At 37.6% G+C, this 19,879-nt stretch overlaps 1 pseudogene; it reads left to right on the top strand.

Moving 5' to 3' along the window:
- Positions 1-807: 807 nt before the first annotated feature.
- LOC131273830 (serine/threonine-protein kinase ULK2 pseudogene) overlaps positions 808-19,879 on the top strand; it is a 31,300-nt pseudogene continuing 12,228 nt past the window's right edge.

The raw sequence follows: 19,879 nt of genomic DNA, 5'->3' as shown, positions 1-19,879 counted from the left end.
AACGTCTTGTTTTGGGTATATTGAGTGAGGTGCCTTTGGAATGTCAAAGAGGAGCTTCAAATATCTGTTTAAAATTTAGAATAGACTGAGATAGATATAGAATATGTACACTACCTCTTAATCTATTGAATGATATGAGAATAGGACATTTAGGTTTTGGCACCATATTTATAATATTTAAATAAGTTCTGAAATTATAACTTAGAGATTCATTTATTTTATTAAAAAGTCCTTTTTTTTTAAAGGTGGGTGCAGTTGATTTGAAAGTATACAATTGGTGATAAAATATTTCAGTCTCTGGATTGTGCTGAATATTGTTGAAAATTGGCTGGTAAGTTGATTTTTCGTCATTTGCATGCGTGTACTTGCATTTCCTGTGGTCATGAACTTTTTATCTCCTTCCATTATTTATCTTTACAACTCCCTGCACAGGTACGTTTGACTTTATACCCTATTGATTTGCATAAGCTCCTTGGGGACTTGGTTGTCCACTCAGAGCTCTATTAATGCAGTTTCCCTGGAGATGGGACCTGAGTGCATCAGACAGATGAGCAAGATGATGTCACATTATCAACTGTTCATTCTCCTGGTGCTCTGGTTCTCAGGTGACAGGTTTAGAAGAGTATTATCTTTATAAAGTTGGACAATATTTTTAATATACAGAGTGAGCAAACTGTTTCATCAAAAACAGATCTGAATATTATGATAAATAAGAAATCTTACATTTAGATGCATATTTTATACATTTATGATTTAATGTACAATCTGTGTTCTTTCCTGGTTGCAGGTGCCAGTGGGGACATCGTGATGACCCAGTCTCCGGGCTCTGTGGCTGCATCATCAGGAGAGACCATCACCCTCCAGTGCAAGGCCAGTCAGGATGTTAGCAACTCCATAGCTTGGAACCACCAGAAACCAGGACAGGCTCCTAAATGGCTCATCTATGATACATCCACCCGACCATCTGAAGTCCCTGACCGATTCAGTGGCAGTGGGTCTGGGACAAATTTCAGTCTCACCATAAGCAGAGTTCAGAATGAAGATTTGGGAGATTATTACTGTCAGCAGTATAAAAGGTATCCTCCCACAATGATTCAGCCTCGAACAGAAACCTCCTCCCCAGGGCTGTAGGGTAGTGAGTCCTGCAGTACCAGCTGCTTCCCCTTCAAATAGACTTGAATTTGTATGCTTTCTCCATCTGTCTGAGAAACCACATCTTTAAGGGCACTGTACGGTAGAAATCTTTTTTACTCATGGCCAAATCAAACGACAATTTGATCAAATAAATTTCTACCTTTTAACTTCTAGGCAAAGGTCTTGTAAACTTTACACTCTGATGGATGGATTCTCTTTTCGTTATATCTTCTTAAAAGTTTAAAAATTTAGCATCTTCTTTCCTTAATCCTTTGATCTTCCTTCTCCCACATCATGCTCCAACTCTGGTCCTTCCCAAGATCAAATCTTTGATCCTTCATATTCAAAACTTCCCCCATGGAAGGTGATCTTCCTCCCTTACTCTTTCCTTCCCTGGACCCTGTTGCCATTCAAGCCTTTTCAGTGTCACAAAAGGTGATTAGATTTGCTACCCTACCTTCCTTTTTCTTGTATTTAGATAACTATTTTCATTTCTTATTGCAATCAAATAATAGTTGTGGATGCCATAATATATTCATTGAAGAGTGTTTATGTTATAAGGGATGCTCATACAATGAAATATGTTGATTTCAGTTTGGATATAAAATTTTCCAGTGACCTTCATATTCCTGTGATTGTCACCCTATTTCTGTAATTCTCTTATAAAATGTTTGAGCCATGAAACTCACCAAAAATTAAATGTTTTCCATATTTTTATAAGGTCTGTGTTTTCTTCATCTTATTAAAATATCTTTGAAATGACACATACAGTTTTATTCCTTACAACATGGTCTAATATTGCATGTGCCATCTGTATAAAAAAGAAAAATAATGCAAAAAATAATACATGTATATTTGATAGTGTGATGCAGTATGGACCTCAGTAAAGTATGATCTTAAGGTGAATCCATTCTGTGGGTGTAACCTATTGTAGGGTATACCCTTTGAGTAGGTTACTTAAGTTCATGCCTGATCTACTGTGGGACTCAGTCCCTTTACTGGAGGCTTTTATAAGAGAATGAGATTCAGACAAAGAAGGAGAAAGCCATGGTAGCAATAATCTGAAGCAACGAAACCTGGAAGATAAGGAAGAATAAAGCAGATGCCATCATGTGTCTTGCCATGTGACAGAGGATTGTAGCATCACTGGTAGCTAGTCTCTGGGAAGAAAGTATTGCCTGATGATGTCTTGATTTAGACATTTTTCTGTTTCAAGATTTTAAGCTTTTAAGTTAATAAATACCTCTCATGAAAGCCAACCCAATTCAGTCTGGCAAACTAGAACAATCTACTTTTAAATATGTATAGAATAACTTAATACCTGCATCCTTTTGGAAAGCCTTTTCTCTTTTCTCCATCTCTTTCAGCTTTTCTCATTTTTCAGTGCCAACTCTCTAATTCTTCTGCTTTAAAAACTTCTAGAAATGTGTGACAACTTTCCTCCTCAACTTTTTCAACAATTGTCAACTCTCTTTCTTAACATCCCTTGGCCCTGAAAGAATTCATGGTTCTTAAGTCTGTTGTAACCTGAACACTTTGGATAAACTTTAGTTACAACATTATTCTCAGTGTGCTAGTGGAAATACTCCAGACATTCTAATATTTTTTCTAAAATGTCTTCATAAATACATCGGTGGATGAAATTTAGTTTCTCCAAATGTCTCATCAAACCTGAGGAGAATACACCAATCTCTCTGACACACATAAATGCTGTTTACTCCCAGTAATGTAAGTTATTTTAATCATTGAATCCATGTCATTCATTCAATCAAGAAATATTTATTATTTCTATCACTGACTTGCATTGTTAAGTGGTTGCTCTGTGAGTTGCAAAGATCCCTCCTATCATTGTAGTTGATGAGGAAAAAAACATATAGGAAAAATACACCCTATGCTGTTAATTCTGGTAGCTTTGCAGTGATTTTTTTAGGATATTCTAGATATAGGATCATGTAATCAGCAAATAATGAATTTTTTACTTCTTCTTTTCTTATTTGGATGCCTTTTATTTCTTTGTCTGGCCTAATTGTTCTAGCTAGAACTTCTAGCCCAATATTGAATAATGGTGAGAGTGAACATCATTTTCTTTTTCCTAACGTATGCTGGACAGTTTTCAGACTTTCATTGTTGAGTACAATGTTAGCTGTAGGTTTTTCATATATGCATTGTTACCATATTGAAAATGCATCATTCTATTCCTATCTTTTAGAGTACTTTTATCATGAAAGGGTGCAATGTTTTGTCAAATTCCTTTTCTGCATCAATAGAGAAGATCACACAAGTTTTCTTCCTCAATTTATCAGTGTGGTTTACTACACCAGTTGATTTTATTGTGTTGAACCATTCTTGCATATGTGTGATAAAACACAACTGATCATGGTGTATAATTCTTTTCATGTGCTTTTGGATTTGTTTGCAAGTATTTTTGAAGGATTTTTGCATCTATATTCATTAGAGATATTTGTCTGTAATTTTCTTTTTTTTTTAGTATCTTTACATGGTTTTGGTATTTGAATGATATTGGCTTCATAGAAAGAGATTGACAGCATTCTCTCCTGTTCAATTTTTGGAAGAGTTTACACAAGACTGGTATTAAGTCATCTTTGAATGATTGATAGAATTCATTTCTGAAGCTATCTGATCCTGGGCTTTTTATCTTTCGGAGATTTTTTATGACTTTCAAACTCTTCACTTGTGTTTGGTTTATTGAGGTCTTCTATTTCTTCTACAGTCTGTGTTGGTGATTCATGGCTTTACAGGAATTTGTCCATCTCGTCTACATTGTCTACTTTTTGACATACAGTTGTTCATAGTATTCTCTTATGATTTCTCCTAATTCTGTGGGATTAGTGGTAATGTCCCCTTTCTCATTTCTGATTGTATTTATTTGTATTCTCTCTCTTTTTCTTTCTCATTCTAGCTAAGGGTTGGCTGATTTTCTTGATCTTCTCAAAGAACCACCTTTTGATTTTATTGATTCTCTCTACTGTTTTTTCGTTCTTCATTTCATTTATTTCTGCTCTGATTTTTACTACTTCTTTGTTTTGGCTTGGTTTGGAATTAGTTTGCTGTTCTTTTTCTGGTTTCTCCAGGTGTGCAATTAAGTCTTCAATTTTAGCTCTTTCTTCTTTATAAATGTAAGCATTGAGGGCTATACATTTGTTTCTCAACTCTGCCTTTGCAACGCTCCATAGGTTTTGGCATGCTGCTATCTCATTTTCATTCATCTTAAGGTATTATCTTAATTATTTTCCAATTTCTTCCTTGATGCACTGATTTTTTTAAAGGAATGAATTGTTTTTAATTTCCACATATTTATAAATTTTATATTTTTCCATGCAATATTGATTTCTAGCTTCATTTTTTAGCATCATTCTGTTATGATCAGATAAGTTGTTCTGTAAAATTTCAATCATGTAAAATTTACTGAGACTTGTCTTGTGGCCCAATGTATGTTTATCTTGGAAAGGTTTCTATGAGCACTTGAAATAAATGCGTACCTTGCTGTTGTGGGGTTTAATGCTATCTAGATATCTGTTAGGTCTAGTTCATTCATCATATTATTGAAACTCTCTTTATCCTCTGTCAAGATGCTCTGTCCAATACTGAGAGTGGATTATTGTAGTCTCCAACTATTACTTTAGAGACATCTATTTTTCCCTTCAGTTTTGCCAGTCTCTTCCTGATGCATCTTGGAGCACTAAGGTTAGGTGCATACATATTTAGTATAGCTATTTCTTCTTGATGAATTGCCCCTTTTATTAATATGTAATGTGACCCTTCATCCGTATTAACAGCTTTATATTTAAAACTAATTTGTCTGATAATAATATCTCTAATCTAGCACACTTTTGGTTATATTTTGCATGGAATATCTTTCTCCATCCATTCACTTTAAACCTGATTGTGACCTTACATCTGAAGTGAGTCTCTTTTAGACAACATATATATGGCTGATGTTTTTTTTAATCCATTCTATAATCTATGTCCTTTGATTGCTAGTTCAAGCTATTAACATTCAATGTTATCACTGTAAAGTCATCACTTACTTCATCCTTATTGACTTCTGTTGTCATATCAAACTATTGTTTGTCTTTTTACCAATTAATTTACCCTCAAAAATAATCTTCATTTCTATACCCTTCTCTAAGTCTCTCACCCTTGTTTTTCCTTTCAGACTTCAGTACTCCCTTTATGAGCTCTTGCAATTCTAGTATTTTGGTAAAATATTCTACCAGTTTTTCTTTTTCTGCTAAGACTTTGAAGTCCCCTCTGTTTTTTAAAGGACATCTTGGCCAGATACAGAATTCTAAGCTGGCAATTTTTCTTTTTCAGTACCTTAAATACATCATACCCCTTTTATTCTCTCTTCCATGGTTTCTTTTGAGAAGTCAGAAGCTAATCTTATTGAGTTTCCCTTGTATGTGATGATTTGCTTTGCTCTTGCTGCTTTCAGAATCTTCTCTTTATCTTTGATATTTGTCATTCTATAGTATGTGTCTTGGGGTATATCTATATATATTTACCTTGTTTGGGGTGCATTGTCCTCTTGGATTTATGCATTTCATAAAGGTAGGGAAGTTTTTAGGCATTATTTCTCAAATATTCTTTATGCCCCCTTTCCATTTTCTACTCCTTCTGTGACACCATTAATGCACATGTTTTTGCCTTTTGCATTGTCATTCAATTACCTGAGACTCTTCCATTTTTTAAAGTCTCTTCTCTTCCTGTTCTCCTGTCTTTTCCAGTTCAGATGTTCTGTCTTAAAAATCACTAATTCTGTCTTTTAGTAATTCAAATCAACTCTTAGTTTCCTTCAATGTATTTTTAATTTCATCCATATATTTCATTTCCATAAGTTCTGTTAGTTTTCTTTGTAAAGTTTCAAGTTTTTCTCTATGCTCACCCACTTAATATCCTTGATCTCTTTTTAAATTATTATTATTTTTATATCACTTATATCTGAATATATATAAGCAATAAGTGTATAACAAAAGTTGTGAACTTACAAAGCAAAGAAGCATAACATCATACAGGGGTCCCATATATCATCTCTCCACCAACACCTTGTTTGTTGTGTGATAACTTTAGTGATGTTTTCTTTCAATTCTATAAGTTGATTTAGGAAAGTGTTTGATTATCATTGTTAAATTTTCTTAAATCCTGAATCTCTTCAGGATATTTGATTTGTTCCTTTGACTGGGCCATCTCTTGTTTCCTACTATGACTTATAATGATTTGTTGATGTCTAGATATCTGAATATGTTGGTGAATTTACTCTGATGTCCACTTTTCTCTCTTTTCTATTGTTATTATTTTTTTCACAGCTTTTCTTTGATATTTGGTTCAATTTTTCCTAAGTGTTTAAAATTGCCCATGTAAATGATCAAAATAGTGACAGGGATTCACTAAAGAGGAAGATTTTCTCCCAGAATTTAAAGAACAGAGAGACCAAAGTGGGCTTTGGCACACTTTTCCAAGGTGATGTATCTCTCTCCATTTTCCTATTTTTTGTTGTTGTTGTTTTTGGTCTGGCTATAGCTGAGATTCAGAGGGGGCTCCGCTGGCAAAATTCATGGAAGAAAAGGCCCTTGATTGCCCCTCTCCTTTCCCTTGCAGCAGCTGACAGGGAGGAGGAAGACCTCTAGTCACTTCTCAGTCATCAGCAACAAGAAAAGGGTCTTACCCCAGGTTAATGTCTTGGGGGTAGGAAGGGTAGTCCTTCCTGGTGGCCTGGGGATTTAGTAACTCACAGTCTTTGTTTCAGGCTCTTCATCTCTATGTCCCTCAGTCTTCTGGGAGCTGTGAAGCATCATCCTGGTCTGCTGACACCCAAAGCAGATTCCTCGGACAGCTTTTGACTCTTTCTGCATTGTTTCTTGTGAGGGAACTGAGCCTTGTCTGCCTAATCTGATGCAATCTTCCCACTCTTTCTTGCTTTTGAATGTAAGCATTGAGGTATGTAAATTTCCCTCTCAGCATTGCTTTCACTGCATCCTGTATATTCTGATATGCTGTGCTCTCATTTTCATTTGTCTCAAGATATTCATTGATTTCTCTTGCAATTTATTCTTTGACCAACTGATTGTTTAATATATGTTGTTTAATCTCCAGATATTTGTGAGTTTTCTCATTTTATGTCTGTTGTTGTTTTTTAACTTTATTCCATTATGGCCTGAGGAAGTGCTTTGCATAATTTCAATCTTTTAAAAATTATTGAGATCTGCTTTATGACTCAAAATATGGTCTATCCTGCAGAGAGTCGATCCTGAGCACTTGAGAAAAATATGAACACTCTTGTTTTGGGGTTCAATGTTCTGTACATGTGTGTTAAGTTTAGTTCATTTATCATACATTTAAAGCTTGCTCTTTCTTTCTTTATTATCTGCCAAGATGATCTATCCAATAATGAGAGTCGTGTATTAAAGTATCTAAATATTATTGTAGAGACATCTATTTCTCCCTGCAGTTTTGTTATGTAATTTATGACATGCACATTTATGATTATTTCTTTCTGGTGGATTGCTCCTTTTATTAGTATTAATATATAATGACCTTCCATGCCTCTCATAACAGCTTTGCTTTTAGTTTGTTTCATCTAACTATGACTTCTCCAGGTTTATTATCTTTTGGTTACTGCATGCATGAAATATCATTTTTCCAGACTTTCATTTTAATCTGTTTGTATCCTTTTGCCTAGGGTGAGTCTTCTATAGACAGCATTTAAATAGTTTATATTTTCTTATGCATTCCACCAGTCTGTGCCCTTCAATTGGGGAGTTTAATCCATTAATATTCAATGTCATTATGATGTGGGCTACGGGTGGGAGGCTGTTCCTCTCTTCATATATAACCTAAGCCATCTGTGTCCTGACTTGTGGGTGTGTGACAGTAAAAGGCTGCAGTCCTGCCCATGGTGACCATGGCAACGACGCCAGTCCTGAGAAACAGTTTATCAATGCAAACACTATAAACTTTAAATATTCAGGGAAAATGATTAGCCTACTTCATTAAAGTTTGCCCCTGCTGGGTCTTCATCTTGTTACTGGGGTCCTTTTGAAGAGAGTGAAATTCAGACAAAGAAAGAAGCAAGAAGCTGAAGGCAAGGTATCCAGGAAGAGAAGAGAGAGACCAGTAGATGATCCTATGTGCCTTACCATGTGACAGAGGCATCCAGGATCACCAGTAGCCTGTCTTTGGGAGGAAACATTGCTTAAGGATGCCTTGATTTGTACACTTTTCTCAGACTCAAAATTATATGCTAGTAAATTATAAATTCCTATTGTAAATCTGGTCCATTTCAGGATATATGCATTTCACTAGCCTAGCAAACTACAACAGTATATGTTCATATATTCATAAAGTGTATGAAAATCTGACTCCATTTCTGCTACCCTTTTTCTTCTCTTCATCTCTTTCAGGCTTTCTTATATTTTCAAAAGCAATTCTCTAATTCTTTATCTCTATCCCTCAGTAAGAAAACAAGAGCTTCCCTCCTCAAGTTTTTCAATTGTTAGCTCTCTCTTTAATCATCCATTAGGCAGTGAAACAAATCATGGTTATTAAGGCTGCTGTAACCTGAATATTTTTGAAGACTATTAATCAATATATTCATCCAGTATAAAACTGGAAGAATTCCAGACATTCTAGTATTGTTTGTATAATTTTTCCAAAATAGGGTGAATGAAATTTAATTTCAGGAAGTATCTCATGAAACCTGAGCAAAATACACTAAACCCTCTTATGCACATAAATGCTCTTTTTCTGCTATTAAGTTTTTATTGAGTGGTTACTCTGTCAGTTTTAAAAAGCACTCCTGTCATCATAGTTGAACAGAAAAAAAATCATGTATATATATAATTAAAATATCTACTATGTAATTTTAAGTGATAGAAAATAAGTCAAGGTAGGAATAGGAGAATGTGGTATAAGAATGGATAGCAATTTAATAGATGATAATTTATCTGTTAGCTCTGCCAGATAATATACCATGCCCTAAACCCAGTAGCATAAACCTTTATATTTTTGAGATTTTTGGTCTGCTGTGGAGTCTGTTATACATGGGGAGGATGGACTCATTTGGCTGGGCTTACTCTTGGTTTACAGTTATCTGGCAGGTTCTCTTAGTACTGGCTGATCTAGACCCTATGTTTTTAATTTCCTTCTCACGTCTGTGAGCTGGCCATCAGCCTGGCTTTGGGTTGAGTGAACCACTTGTCTTTTATCACCTGGTTAACTAATTCTAGCTTCTTCTGATGGCTATTTTCATGCTCCAAAAGATGAAATGAAAGCTCATTTCAGAGTGTTTTATACCCTGATGGATCAACTATGTCTTACCTGTGCCTCCTTGATTTAAACTTTGCTATTTTGACTCCTTCTCATTCTCATTTCCTTCCTCTGGTCCCTGTTATTTTCCTCCAAATTTGATATAAAGATATAATGCTGACCATCACAGGTTCATAATCTCCTACAGAGACAGAGAGAAAGTGTCTATCACTTTCCCACTTTACAAAGGCAGGCCCTTCTGCTAAGTGACTCTTTTGTGTATTTTAGAGGCCTAGCTGAACACCTTTGCTAACTTTTACCATTTGTTTTGAAAATAAAAGCAAATTTTAAAAGGTAGAATATTATTTCTTTGTCATTCTTTTCCTATTAAAGTCCATTCCTCAATTTTCTATGCCTGATTTTAAATATGTGCAAATTTCCCCATGACCCTTTCTCCTCAGGTTTCAGTTTATTCATGTATTTACACTGCTGAATGTTTCTACTCTTGTGTCCTAGAGTAAATTACATAATCTCCCAGTGGCAAAGAATTCTCAGATATAAAATGGGTATAATAATTGTACATATTTTGTAGGATTGTTGTGAGGCCAAATGAGTAACACACATAAAATGCTATGAGCTGAATCTGATATATAAAATATACTTGTTTCCTATGATTGAGAATATTTTCATAGGTCTTTCAAAAATGCCTTTTATCCTGCATTATTCATCATTTACTATTGATTAAATAAGTTTACTAAGGTCCTACTATTGTTAGTATTTTCATATCTCTTTCTAAACTGCCTTCTTTTCTTCATTATTTATAATTTTTCATGATTTAATTCATTTTCAGAGGTTGCTTTAAGAAATTAAAAAGAAACTTGATGACTTATAGTAACAGAATTTAATTCTCTCTAGTTTTAGAAGGTAGAAAATTGAAATTGTATCATGAAGCTGAAATCAGGGAAATGTCTCTGTGCTGTGCCTTCACATTGCGGTTTCCTCTAGGTCTATCAAATTATCCTGCCTCCTTTTTTTAAGGATACATGTAATTTCATTTATGCCCCAACCTATAAACTCAGGATAATCTCTTCATCTTGGATTAAATTAAACAAACTACAAGTCATGTCTCATATGAGGTAGCAGGCATGGGTACCAGGGTTTAAGACCAGGTATTTTTAAACTGTTATTCAGTCTGTAGTGTATACACTTCAACCCCAAAGAAACTTATTTATTGACATGCAAAATAAATTCTTCTCATCCCAACATGTGCGAATATCTAAACAAATTACAGCATTAACTCAATTCCTAAACCTCATTTAAGTATCATCAGCTCAAAAGTCCCAAGGCATCATCTAAATTGTCTAAATCTTGTATGTATGACACTCTGGGCAGGATCTGTTCTGGGAAAAATTAATTCCAATCTAAGGACCAGTAACAAGAAAAACAAGTTTGCTGATTCCAAACTACCATGATGGGGCAGGCATAGTATGAAAGTTTTAGACATTCCAGTTTCAAAAGAGACAATGAAAGGAAGCAAGGAAGCACTGCTCCCAAGCACTTTTGAAATCCTGAAGTTCTCTTAGGTTTCATTGCCTGGAGTCATCTCTGTGGCCTATGGAATGTCCCTTGGGTCAATGGTTCTGCCCCCTGGACCTCAGGCTCTGGCCTCTAATCCCAGTTCTCACGTCTCTGAGAACATGTCTGTGATATTTCTGCCTGGACAGTTGGCCCCTTTCTTCATTTGGGGTAGATTGAATTATATATACTTTTCGCAAATCAACAACTTCTTTCATTAGCACAGTATATTTATTGCAATTGATGAATACATTGGCGCACTGCCTCACAGCATAGATTATAGTTTACATTGTAGCTTATACTCTCTCCAAGTCCATTCAGTGGGTCATGGCAGGATATATAATGTCCTACATCTGTCCTGAGATATCATTCAGGACAACTCCAAGTCCATCTAATGTCTCCATATGATACTCCTCTTTCCTCTCCCAGCCTTCAGCAATTCGCAGGGCCACTGTCATATACATATAAGTTAATCATTGTTAGTATCTTGTGGATGTGTCCCATGTTAGGTATGAACTCTTGAATATGTTATTTTAGTTAAGATGTAGCCCAAATGAATGAAAGAAGACCTTAATCCAAAATACAGGATTCTCTTTTATAAACATGAGAAATTCAATCATAGAGAGAGAGAAGCACAGGCAGGAGCCAGAAGACGGAAGTCAACAGAACCCAGAAGAAAAAGCAAAGACATTGGCATGAAAGGAAGGCTGTGATAGAAGCCAAGGAAACTCAAGTTTCTCTGGTAGACAGCACCAAAATATTACAGATAAGGGGAGAAAGTAATGGTTTTATGACATGTCCATAGTGGAAGTCTCCTAACTTCAAAACTGTGAGCCCATAAATTCCCATTGTTCAAGTCGTTCCTTTCTGTAACATATTTCATAGCAGTCTGCCAAACTAAGGGATCAGTCTTTCTTTTTCTTCAATGCCAGTTTGAATCTGCATAGTTCCGTCAGTATGTAGAATTTTGGAATTCCAACAGCCTTCTTTAATTTTGTCTTGTTATTGACCCTTTCAGCTCAGCTGTCAATGTTCTTGAAAACGTAACATTCTAAAATATCTTGTGGTTTAAAAGAGTACAAACCAATAATGTGGGGAGGCAGTATAGATAAAGTGTATGAAATTTCATAAATCCTAGAGACCTCTAACAGAACTTCCAGCTAAGTCTGAAATGTTTGGTTAAAAATGTTTCTATTAGATGTACATTGTGATGTGAAAAACACATTAGGATAAAATAAGTGGAAACTTTGGAATATATCCAATTACTCCCAATATATTAAATATATTTCTATATATTTTCTCTTAAAAATGTGCATTAACTGAAAACAATTTCATACACTGAAATAACTGTTTACTTAATGTCGACTGTTCATTTAAGAGGAACTTTTACGTGGCATCTCGCTGCTTGTCTCAAGAGAAATTTGCTACAACGCATTATAAAAAAAGCTAGAATTTGGAATATGTGTGTTCCTGACAGAGTTACATGGAAGCTTAATGGAAGTCTATATGCAAAGACAAGCTAGTATCAAATCTAAAATTTTATTGAAAAGATGGTTGAAATCTACATGGGTAGCAAAAGGGATTCTTCTTTAAGGTCAATGAAAATGCCCATTAAATACCTATGATTTGTGTGATACACTATATATGCATGGCAGATTGTATCGTGACTACAGTAAATCATGCAACAATTTATTTGATCTTAGAAAAATCTATGAAATATTATTAACAATTTAATATATCTGATATTGGGGGGAAACACCATGCAGTCCTTTGTGCATGTCATATCGTATCATTAGAAAAGAAGGTCCTCCATAGATGTTTCTGGGATAGTCCCATCTCTGTCTGCTGCTTCCCTCACACTTGCAAATGTTGTCAAGTAGCCCTTGAGCTTATCTAGTTCACACTTTCTTTACAGCTAATTTCTTAATTGTAGCTTCTTTTGCAATCTAGATAGGCAGAGAATTACCCAAATCCTAATCCCCAGTTTATTTTTTTTAACTTAACCATTTTCTTTCCATTTGCCTTTCCTCTTGATTTACATACCTAATGAGAATAATCTGGGACATGCCTTCAACAGTTTGCTTGTAAATATACTCAGCTAAGAATACAAGTTTTTTTATTACAAAATAAGGTTTTCTTATGACTGTTGGACAAAACTCAGCTAAGTTCCTGCCTCTCTATATAAGGATTGCCATCCTTCCCATTTAAGGTGATAGTTCCTCATTCCATTCTGAGCCCTCAGCAGAAGCAGCTTCATTGTCTGTATTTATACCAACATTCTACTTAAGGAAATCTAGGCTTTTTTCAGATGCCTCAAAATTCTTCTAGCCTTTATTCATCATCAATTTCCAAAGTCATTTGCACATATTTTGGTGTTTGTTATAGTAGCACCCCGCACTTGGTCCTAAAATCAGTCAGGATCCCACCAAAGGAATAGAACATAAGACATATATTAGGAGCTTTACTGCAAGGAATTGTTATTTGATGATTATGGCCGAATTGCTTCAGTACTTAAGCTTCTAATTCCTATTTGCACTGTCTTAATACCATCTTACTTTGTCATGTGATGGCATTTAGCGTCCAGCTTTATGATCCAGGCAATACTCTCATCTGAAGTTCCTAACTTAAAGCTGCAAAGATTTTGCCATGTAAAGTAACATATATATGTTACCAGGATTAGGAACTGATTGTTTTGTAAGGTCTACTTTGGATTATTACAAACATACAAATATATATCTTCAAACACCATGAGTCTTCCTTCTAGCTACTAATTGAATTTATTGTTGACTCCATTTCTTACCTTACTTTGTCTTGAATACTCTACCATTTCTTCATTTTTCACCATCTACACAATGATGGACAACCATGATTCTTTCAAAATCAAATTTATATTTTTAATTTCTTAGCCAGATTATCATTACTTTGATAGATTCAAACAGCCATTGAAGAAAAAGAAAGGGTGATGCTTTAATTTTTCAGGCTGCTATGAGAAATACTATAAAATGGGATGGCTTCACAATTGGCATTTACGTCTCACAGTTTGGATATTAGGAGACTTCCAATACAGAGGCATCAACAAGGCATTCCCAACTCCTAAAAATTTTATAACATTTTGATGTTGGCTACTAGAGATCCTTGAGTTTCCTTGGTTTCTATCACAGCCTTGCTTTCATTGCAGTGTCCTCTAACTTTCATTTCTGTGTTTTGATGATTTCCATCTTCTGACTTCTGCCTTTGGCTTCTATTTCTATAACAGAATTTCTCATGGTAAAAAAGGATTCCAGTAATCTGAATTAATGTTCCCCTTCATTTGTGATGGTTTGCTCGGTCGGTAGAGGTAGGGTCTGGCTGCAGACGAGGGGTCGGTCCAGCTTGGGACGAGGGGTCGGTCCCACTTGGGACGAGGGGTCGGTCCGGCAGCAGACGAGGGGTCAGTCTCACAGGGGTTGCGCAGTTCGGCTGACGGGGTCGCCCAGCGAAGCTGGCGATGAAGGGGTCGCCCGGAGAAGCAGGCGACGAACTGGGGACAAGGGAAGCCAGGCCCTTGTCGGGGGCTCTCAGGACTGGAGGGCGCACAGCAGAAGAACTACCGCAGAGACAAGGTAAACACGCAAGTCCAACTTTATTGAGGGAGAGGCAACAGTTTTATAGGGGCTGGGGAAGGCTGATTGGTGGAAGCCACGCCCTGTTCTGATTGGTTGTCGGAGAAAGGTCAGTGGGAGGTACTGGACGGGGGAGGGGTGGTGGTTAGGGATTGGCTGTTGCTGTTGCTGGGGGAAGTGGCAGGGTTTAGTGATTGGTGGCTGCTGTTGCTGGGGGAAGTGGCAGGGTTTAGTGATTGGTGGCTGCTGTTGCTGAGGGAAGTGGCAGGGTTTAGGGATTGGTGGCTGCTGTTGCTGGGGTGGAGGGCAGACTGGAGTTTCCCGCCCACGCCTGGCTGTTGCTGCTGTTGGAGGGGGGGGCAGACTGGAATTTTCCACCCTGCGCCTGCGCAGGGAGAAAGAAGAAGAAGGGTGTTGCCTCATAAGGCATCGTGTGGTGCCATCCGGGAGGAGGGGCGGCCGCGGAAGCATGGCTGCCGAGAAGGGGAGACCCGAGGGCACTCTGCGCCCATGCCGAGCTTCCTTCAGGGGTGGCGGTGGGCCCGACCAGCCACCCTATTATGGGGGCAGCGGTTTGGAATAGGCTACCGCGCCGCCGCCCCCCTCCAGGCCAGCAAACCACACTTCAGCCCGAGGGGTGGCCGCATTCATTCAGATGGGCCACATCTTAACTAAAATAACATATTCAAGGTCCCTATCTACAATGGGCCCACACCCACAGATATACTTACAATGACTAAGAAAAGGTATATAACTCAATCTACCACAAATTAAGACAAAGGCCAGCAATGATTCCAGGATAATCAAACCTAACAGAAGTTTAGGGTTTCAAAATTGCTTAGGAGTAGCAATTCCTTGCTTCCTTCCATTCTCTCTTTTGAAATTGGAATGTCTAAAACTTTTGTACTGGGGATGCTGGGAAGATGGTGGCTGCGTGAGCTTACCTGGTAGTGTCTCAGCAGGGGACGGTTGGGCAGCGTTGAAGGCTCTTTGGGACCGCGCTGTTTCGGGGATTTTTGCTGGTTGGAAGGTGTCTGGACGTCAATTCGGTGGGAAGGTAACAGAGAGGATACGTCTATAACATATAAACGGAGGTCCCAGCTGGGCGTGGGAAGTTCCCTCCGGGGGTGGGCGGAGACGCGGTAGCAGGCGCTCCTGCGGCTCCGGAGCCACGGCGGCCAGGGTTTTTGTTTTTTTTTTCCTTTCTCTGGAGGTTTTGCAGTGCTGAGAAATTCGCGGATACTGGGCTGGCTGGTGAGGGATTGTTGGGACAAGACTCCTTTGCAGATTGATTTGGGGAGACAGACGGTGTATTGTGCTGAAGCGGGGGAAGGGTTAGCCGTCGGACAGGGGGGATAGAGCTTCCGCCTGGAGCTCCATCCCCACAGGTCCGGCTGCCGATCTGCAACGGAATTGGATTTTGGACAATAAGGGGACACAATTGAGAGACTGTTGTAGGGTGCAGTGAGGGAGGAGGACACATCTGAAAGCTGATTGGGGAATATTTTGCGAAGTTTGGGATTTCGGATCTTAGAGTCTGTTTTCGGCGTTTCCAGCTGAAGCCCACCCCACCCGGCGGGGCTTGGGATCTGGGTCATTGAACTGGCCGGGGTGTAGAGGCGCCCTCAAGTGGCAGTTGCGTGGGAGCACAGGGAGGGAGTTGTCCCAAGGCTGATACCCTGAGGAGTTAGGTGAATTTCAGGGATTAGATATTCAAAATAGAATTCACGAATCGGGCTTCCCCCACTGGGCTGGCACCCAGCTACGGGGATCCCGGAGGGTTGTGTTGCACTGCGGGGCTCCTCAGCTTTCTGTGGACCAGATTTGAGGTTGCCAGGTCTGGGTCCCCTGGACTCTGGGGGTCCACACCCCAGACTCACACCTCTTGAGTCTTCAGTGTCTCAGACTTTCCACCCCTGAATCCATCACGCCCTGGGGTCTACCTGGGGTCCTTGAGTGCCCTGGACCTTAACGTTTGCATTTTATCTTTATTGGTTCATATTGTTTTGGTTTGATTTTCACTTTATCTTACTTTTTACTCTTTTTGACGTCCTGATTGCTAATATTGCATTATCCCCTAGTCTTTTCTCCTAGCGTGTCCCCCAAAGTCCCTTTTTTTTTTTTTTTTAAATACAGTTATTTAGGGGTTTTTTTTTTGTTTTTTTGTTTTTTTGTTTTTTTTTTGTTTTTTTTTTTTTGCTGGTTGTTTTAGATAGTGTTGCAATTGTGACACGTGTATACCTATATCTCTCTTCCCCCTATCTGTACCCCACCATTTGCCTATCCTCTTTTTCTTTCTTCCTTTCTTCTTGTCTTTCTTTTTTCCTTTATTATAATTAGTTTTTTTTTTCTCCTCGGTTTTCTCTTTCCCTCTTGTCCCTCATTTTCCACTTATTTTATTTTAATTCAAGTACGCAATAGGTGCTACAGGGAACTCCTCATATTTGCTGGGTTATCCCTTCCTACACTGCCTCATTTCTGTGTGAACTGATTTAGGCTACCTACACTATCCCCCGTCCCCTGCATCTTGATATCCACTATCATCTACTGTATCTCCTATATTCCACCCCCCACTTCCCATTCTTTGATCCACAAACTGTCTAACTCTTAATTTCTAATACCTTTGTTCTGTTTTCTGTCTGTTATCCACTCTTGAAACTATTACCTTTCTTTTCTTTTTCCCTCTCTCATGAAAACAATAGCTTTGTAGTTCATACCATATTCTCCCTATATTCAGCCATCTAATCCATAAAAGGTACTCTACCTACAGCTATAACTCTATACAATCTACATGAATCTAACCTCCATCCTCCCAGATCTCATATTCTTGCTTTGTTAACATACATTACTAATACTACTCTACACTTTTCCCTTGCTGACACAATTGCCTTTCCCCAACACTAATACTTTCTTCTAAAGTGAACCTAACCAACAACAAGTAACTTGAATAAGAAGAAAAAAGTGACAAAGAGAAGATATAACTACTATGCAAAAATAACAACTAATTAACCTCCAAAAGCAGACAAAGAAGCTAAGGAACTGATTAAATCCGTCAAAATAAAGAGATGACCAGAAAGCAACAAAAATCTACAAACCAAACCAATAATCAGGAAAACATGGCTGAATCCAATCAACAAACCAATAATCACGAAGGGGAGCAAAACTTGGCACAAGCAATGAAAGAACTCAGAACATTTATCACCGACAAATTTGATGCAGTAATGAAAGAGGTTAACAACATGAAGACATCACTTGGAGGGGAAATTGCAGACATACGCAAAAACATAACAGATATGATGGGAATGAACACCACAGTTCAAGAAATCAAAAATACACTTGCAGCAAATATCAGCAGACTAGAAGAGACAGAGCAGAGAATTAGTGATGTAGAAGACAGTACCTCAGAAATCAAACAGATAGTAGAAGGGGTCAATAAGAAGATAGAAAAAATCCAATCAGGATTTAGGGACTTGAATGACAATGCAAAACGTTCAAACATACGTATTATAGGCATTCCAGAAGGTGAAGAGAAGGGAAAGGGGTCAGAAGGAGTGTTGCAGGAAATAATGGCTGAAAACTTCCCAAATCTACTGAAAGAGACAGATGTACATATCCAAGAAGCACAGCGCACTCCACAAGTCATAAACCCCAACAGGCCCACCCCAAGACATATACTTATCAAATTATCCAATGCTCAAGACAAAGAGAAAATCCTAAAAGCAGCAAGAGAAAAGAAAACCATCACATACAAGGGAAGCTCAATTAGATTAAGTGCTGATTTCTCTTCTGAAACCATGGAGGCAAGAAGACAGTGGTATGATATAGTCAAGGTACTAAAGGAAAAGAACTTCCAACCAAGAATACTTTATCCAGCTAAACTAGCATTCAAACATGAGGGAGAGTTCAAAATATTCACAGACAAACAGAAACTGAAAGAGTATACCAACAAGAAACCTCCCCTTCAAGAAATTCTAAAGGGAGTTTTGCAGGAAGAAAGAAAAAAACAGGAAAGGCAAAGTTGGAGGAGAGTATAAGACCAACAACAACAACAAAAAAGACAAAAAAATATATACAAACAAAATATGACAAACACAAATCTAATCAAAATATGGCTAACACAAATAATTCCTTGATAGTAATAACACTGAATGTCAATGGATTAAACTCACCTATCAAAAGATTCAGACTGGGACATTGGATAAGGAAATATGACCCATCCATATGCTGTCTACAAGAGACACATCTTAGACCCAGAGACGCATGGAGACTGAAAGTGAATGGCTGGAAAACAATCATACAAGCTAACAATAACCAAAAAAAGGCAGGAGTAGCTATATTAATATCAGACAAAATAGACTTTAAATGTGAAACAATTGTGAGAGACAAAGAAGGATACTACATTTTAGTGAAAGGGAAAATCTGTCAAGAAGATAGAACAATCATAAATATCTATGCCCCTAACAAGGGTGCCTCTAAATACGTCAGGCAAACGCTGGAAAAACTAAGTGAAAGAATAGATACATCTACAATTATAGTGGGGGATTTTAATACACCACTATCAACTCTGGACAGAACATCTCAAAAGAGAATCACCAAAGAGACAAAACATCTGAATAGTATATTAGAGGAGCTGGATCTAATAGACATATATAGATCGCTACACCCAAACACAGCAGGTTATACATTTTTCTCAAGCGCACATGGATCATTCTCCAAGATAGATCATATGCTAGGCCACAAAGAAAGGCTGAACGAATTCAGAAAGATTGAAATCATACAAAACATTATCTCTGACCACAGTGGAGTCAAGCTGGAGATTTGCAAGGGACAGAAGCCCAGATTTCACACCACGATTTGGAAATTAAACAGCACACTCCTAGAAAAACAGTGGGTCAAAGAGGAAATCTCAAAAGAAATCAATGACTACCTTGAAACAAATGATAATGATAACACAACATACCAAAATTTATGGGATGCAGCAAAAGCAGTACTGAGAGGGAAGTTTATAGCCATAAATTCATATATCAAAAAAGAAGAAAGAGCAAAAATTGAAGAACTAACTGCACATTTGAAGGAATTAGAAAAACAACAACAAAGTAACCCAACAGGAAGAAGAAGGAAGGAAATAACAAAGATAAGAGCAGAACTAAATGAAATAGAAAATAAGAAAGCACTTGAACAGATAAACAAGACCAAGAGCTGGTTTTTTGAGAAGATTAACAAAATTGACAAACCTTTAGCGACACTAACAAAGAAAAAAAGAGAGAAGATGCAAATACACAAAATAAGAAATGAGGAAGGCA

Source organism: Dasypus novemcinctus, chromosome 17 (genome assembly GCF_030445035.2).
Source record: "Dasypus novemcinctus isolate mDasNov1 chromosome 17, mDasNov1.1.hap2, whole genome shotgun sequence".
NCBI classification, from domain to species: domain Eukaryota; kingdom Metazoa; phylum Chordata; class Mammalia; order Cingulata; family Dasypodidae; genus Dasypus; species Dasypus novemcinctus.
The sequence above is the reverse complement of the archived record's forward strand: the minus strand, read 5'-3'. Positions and strand labels throughout refer to the sequence as shown.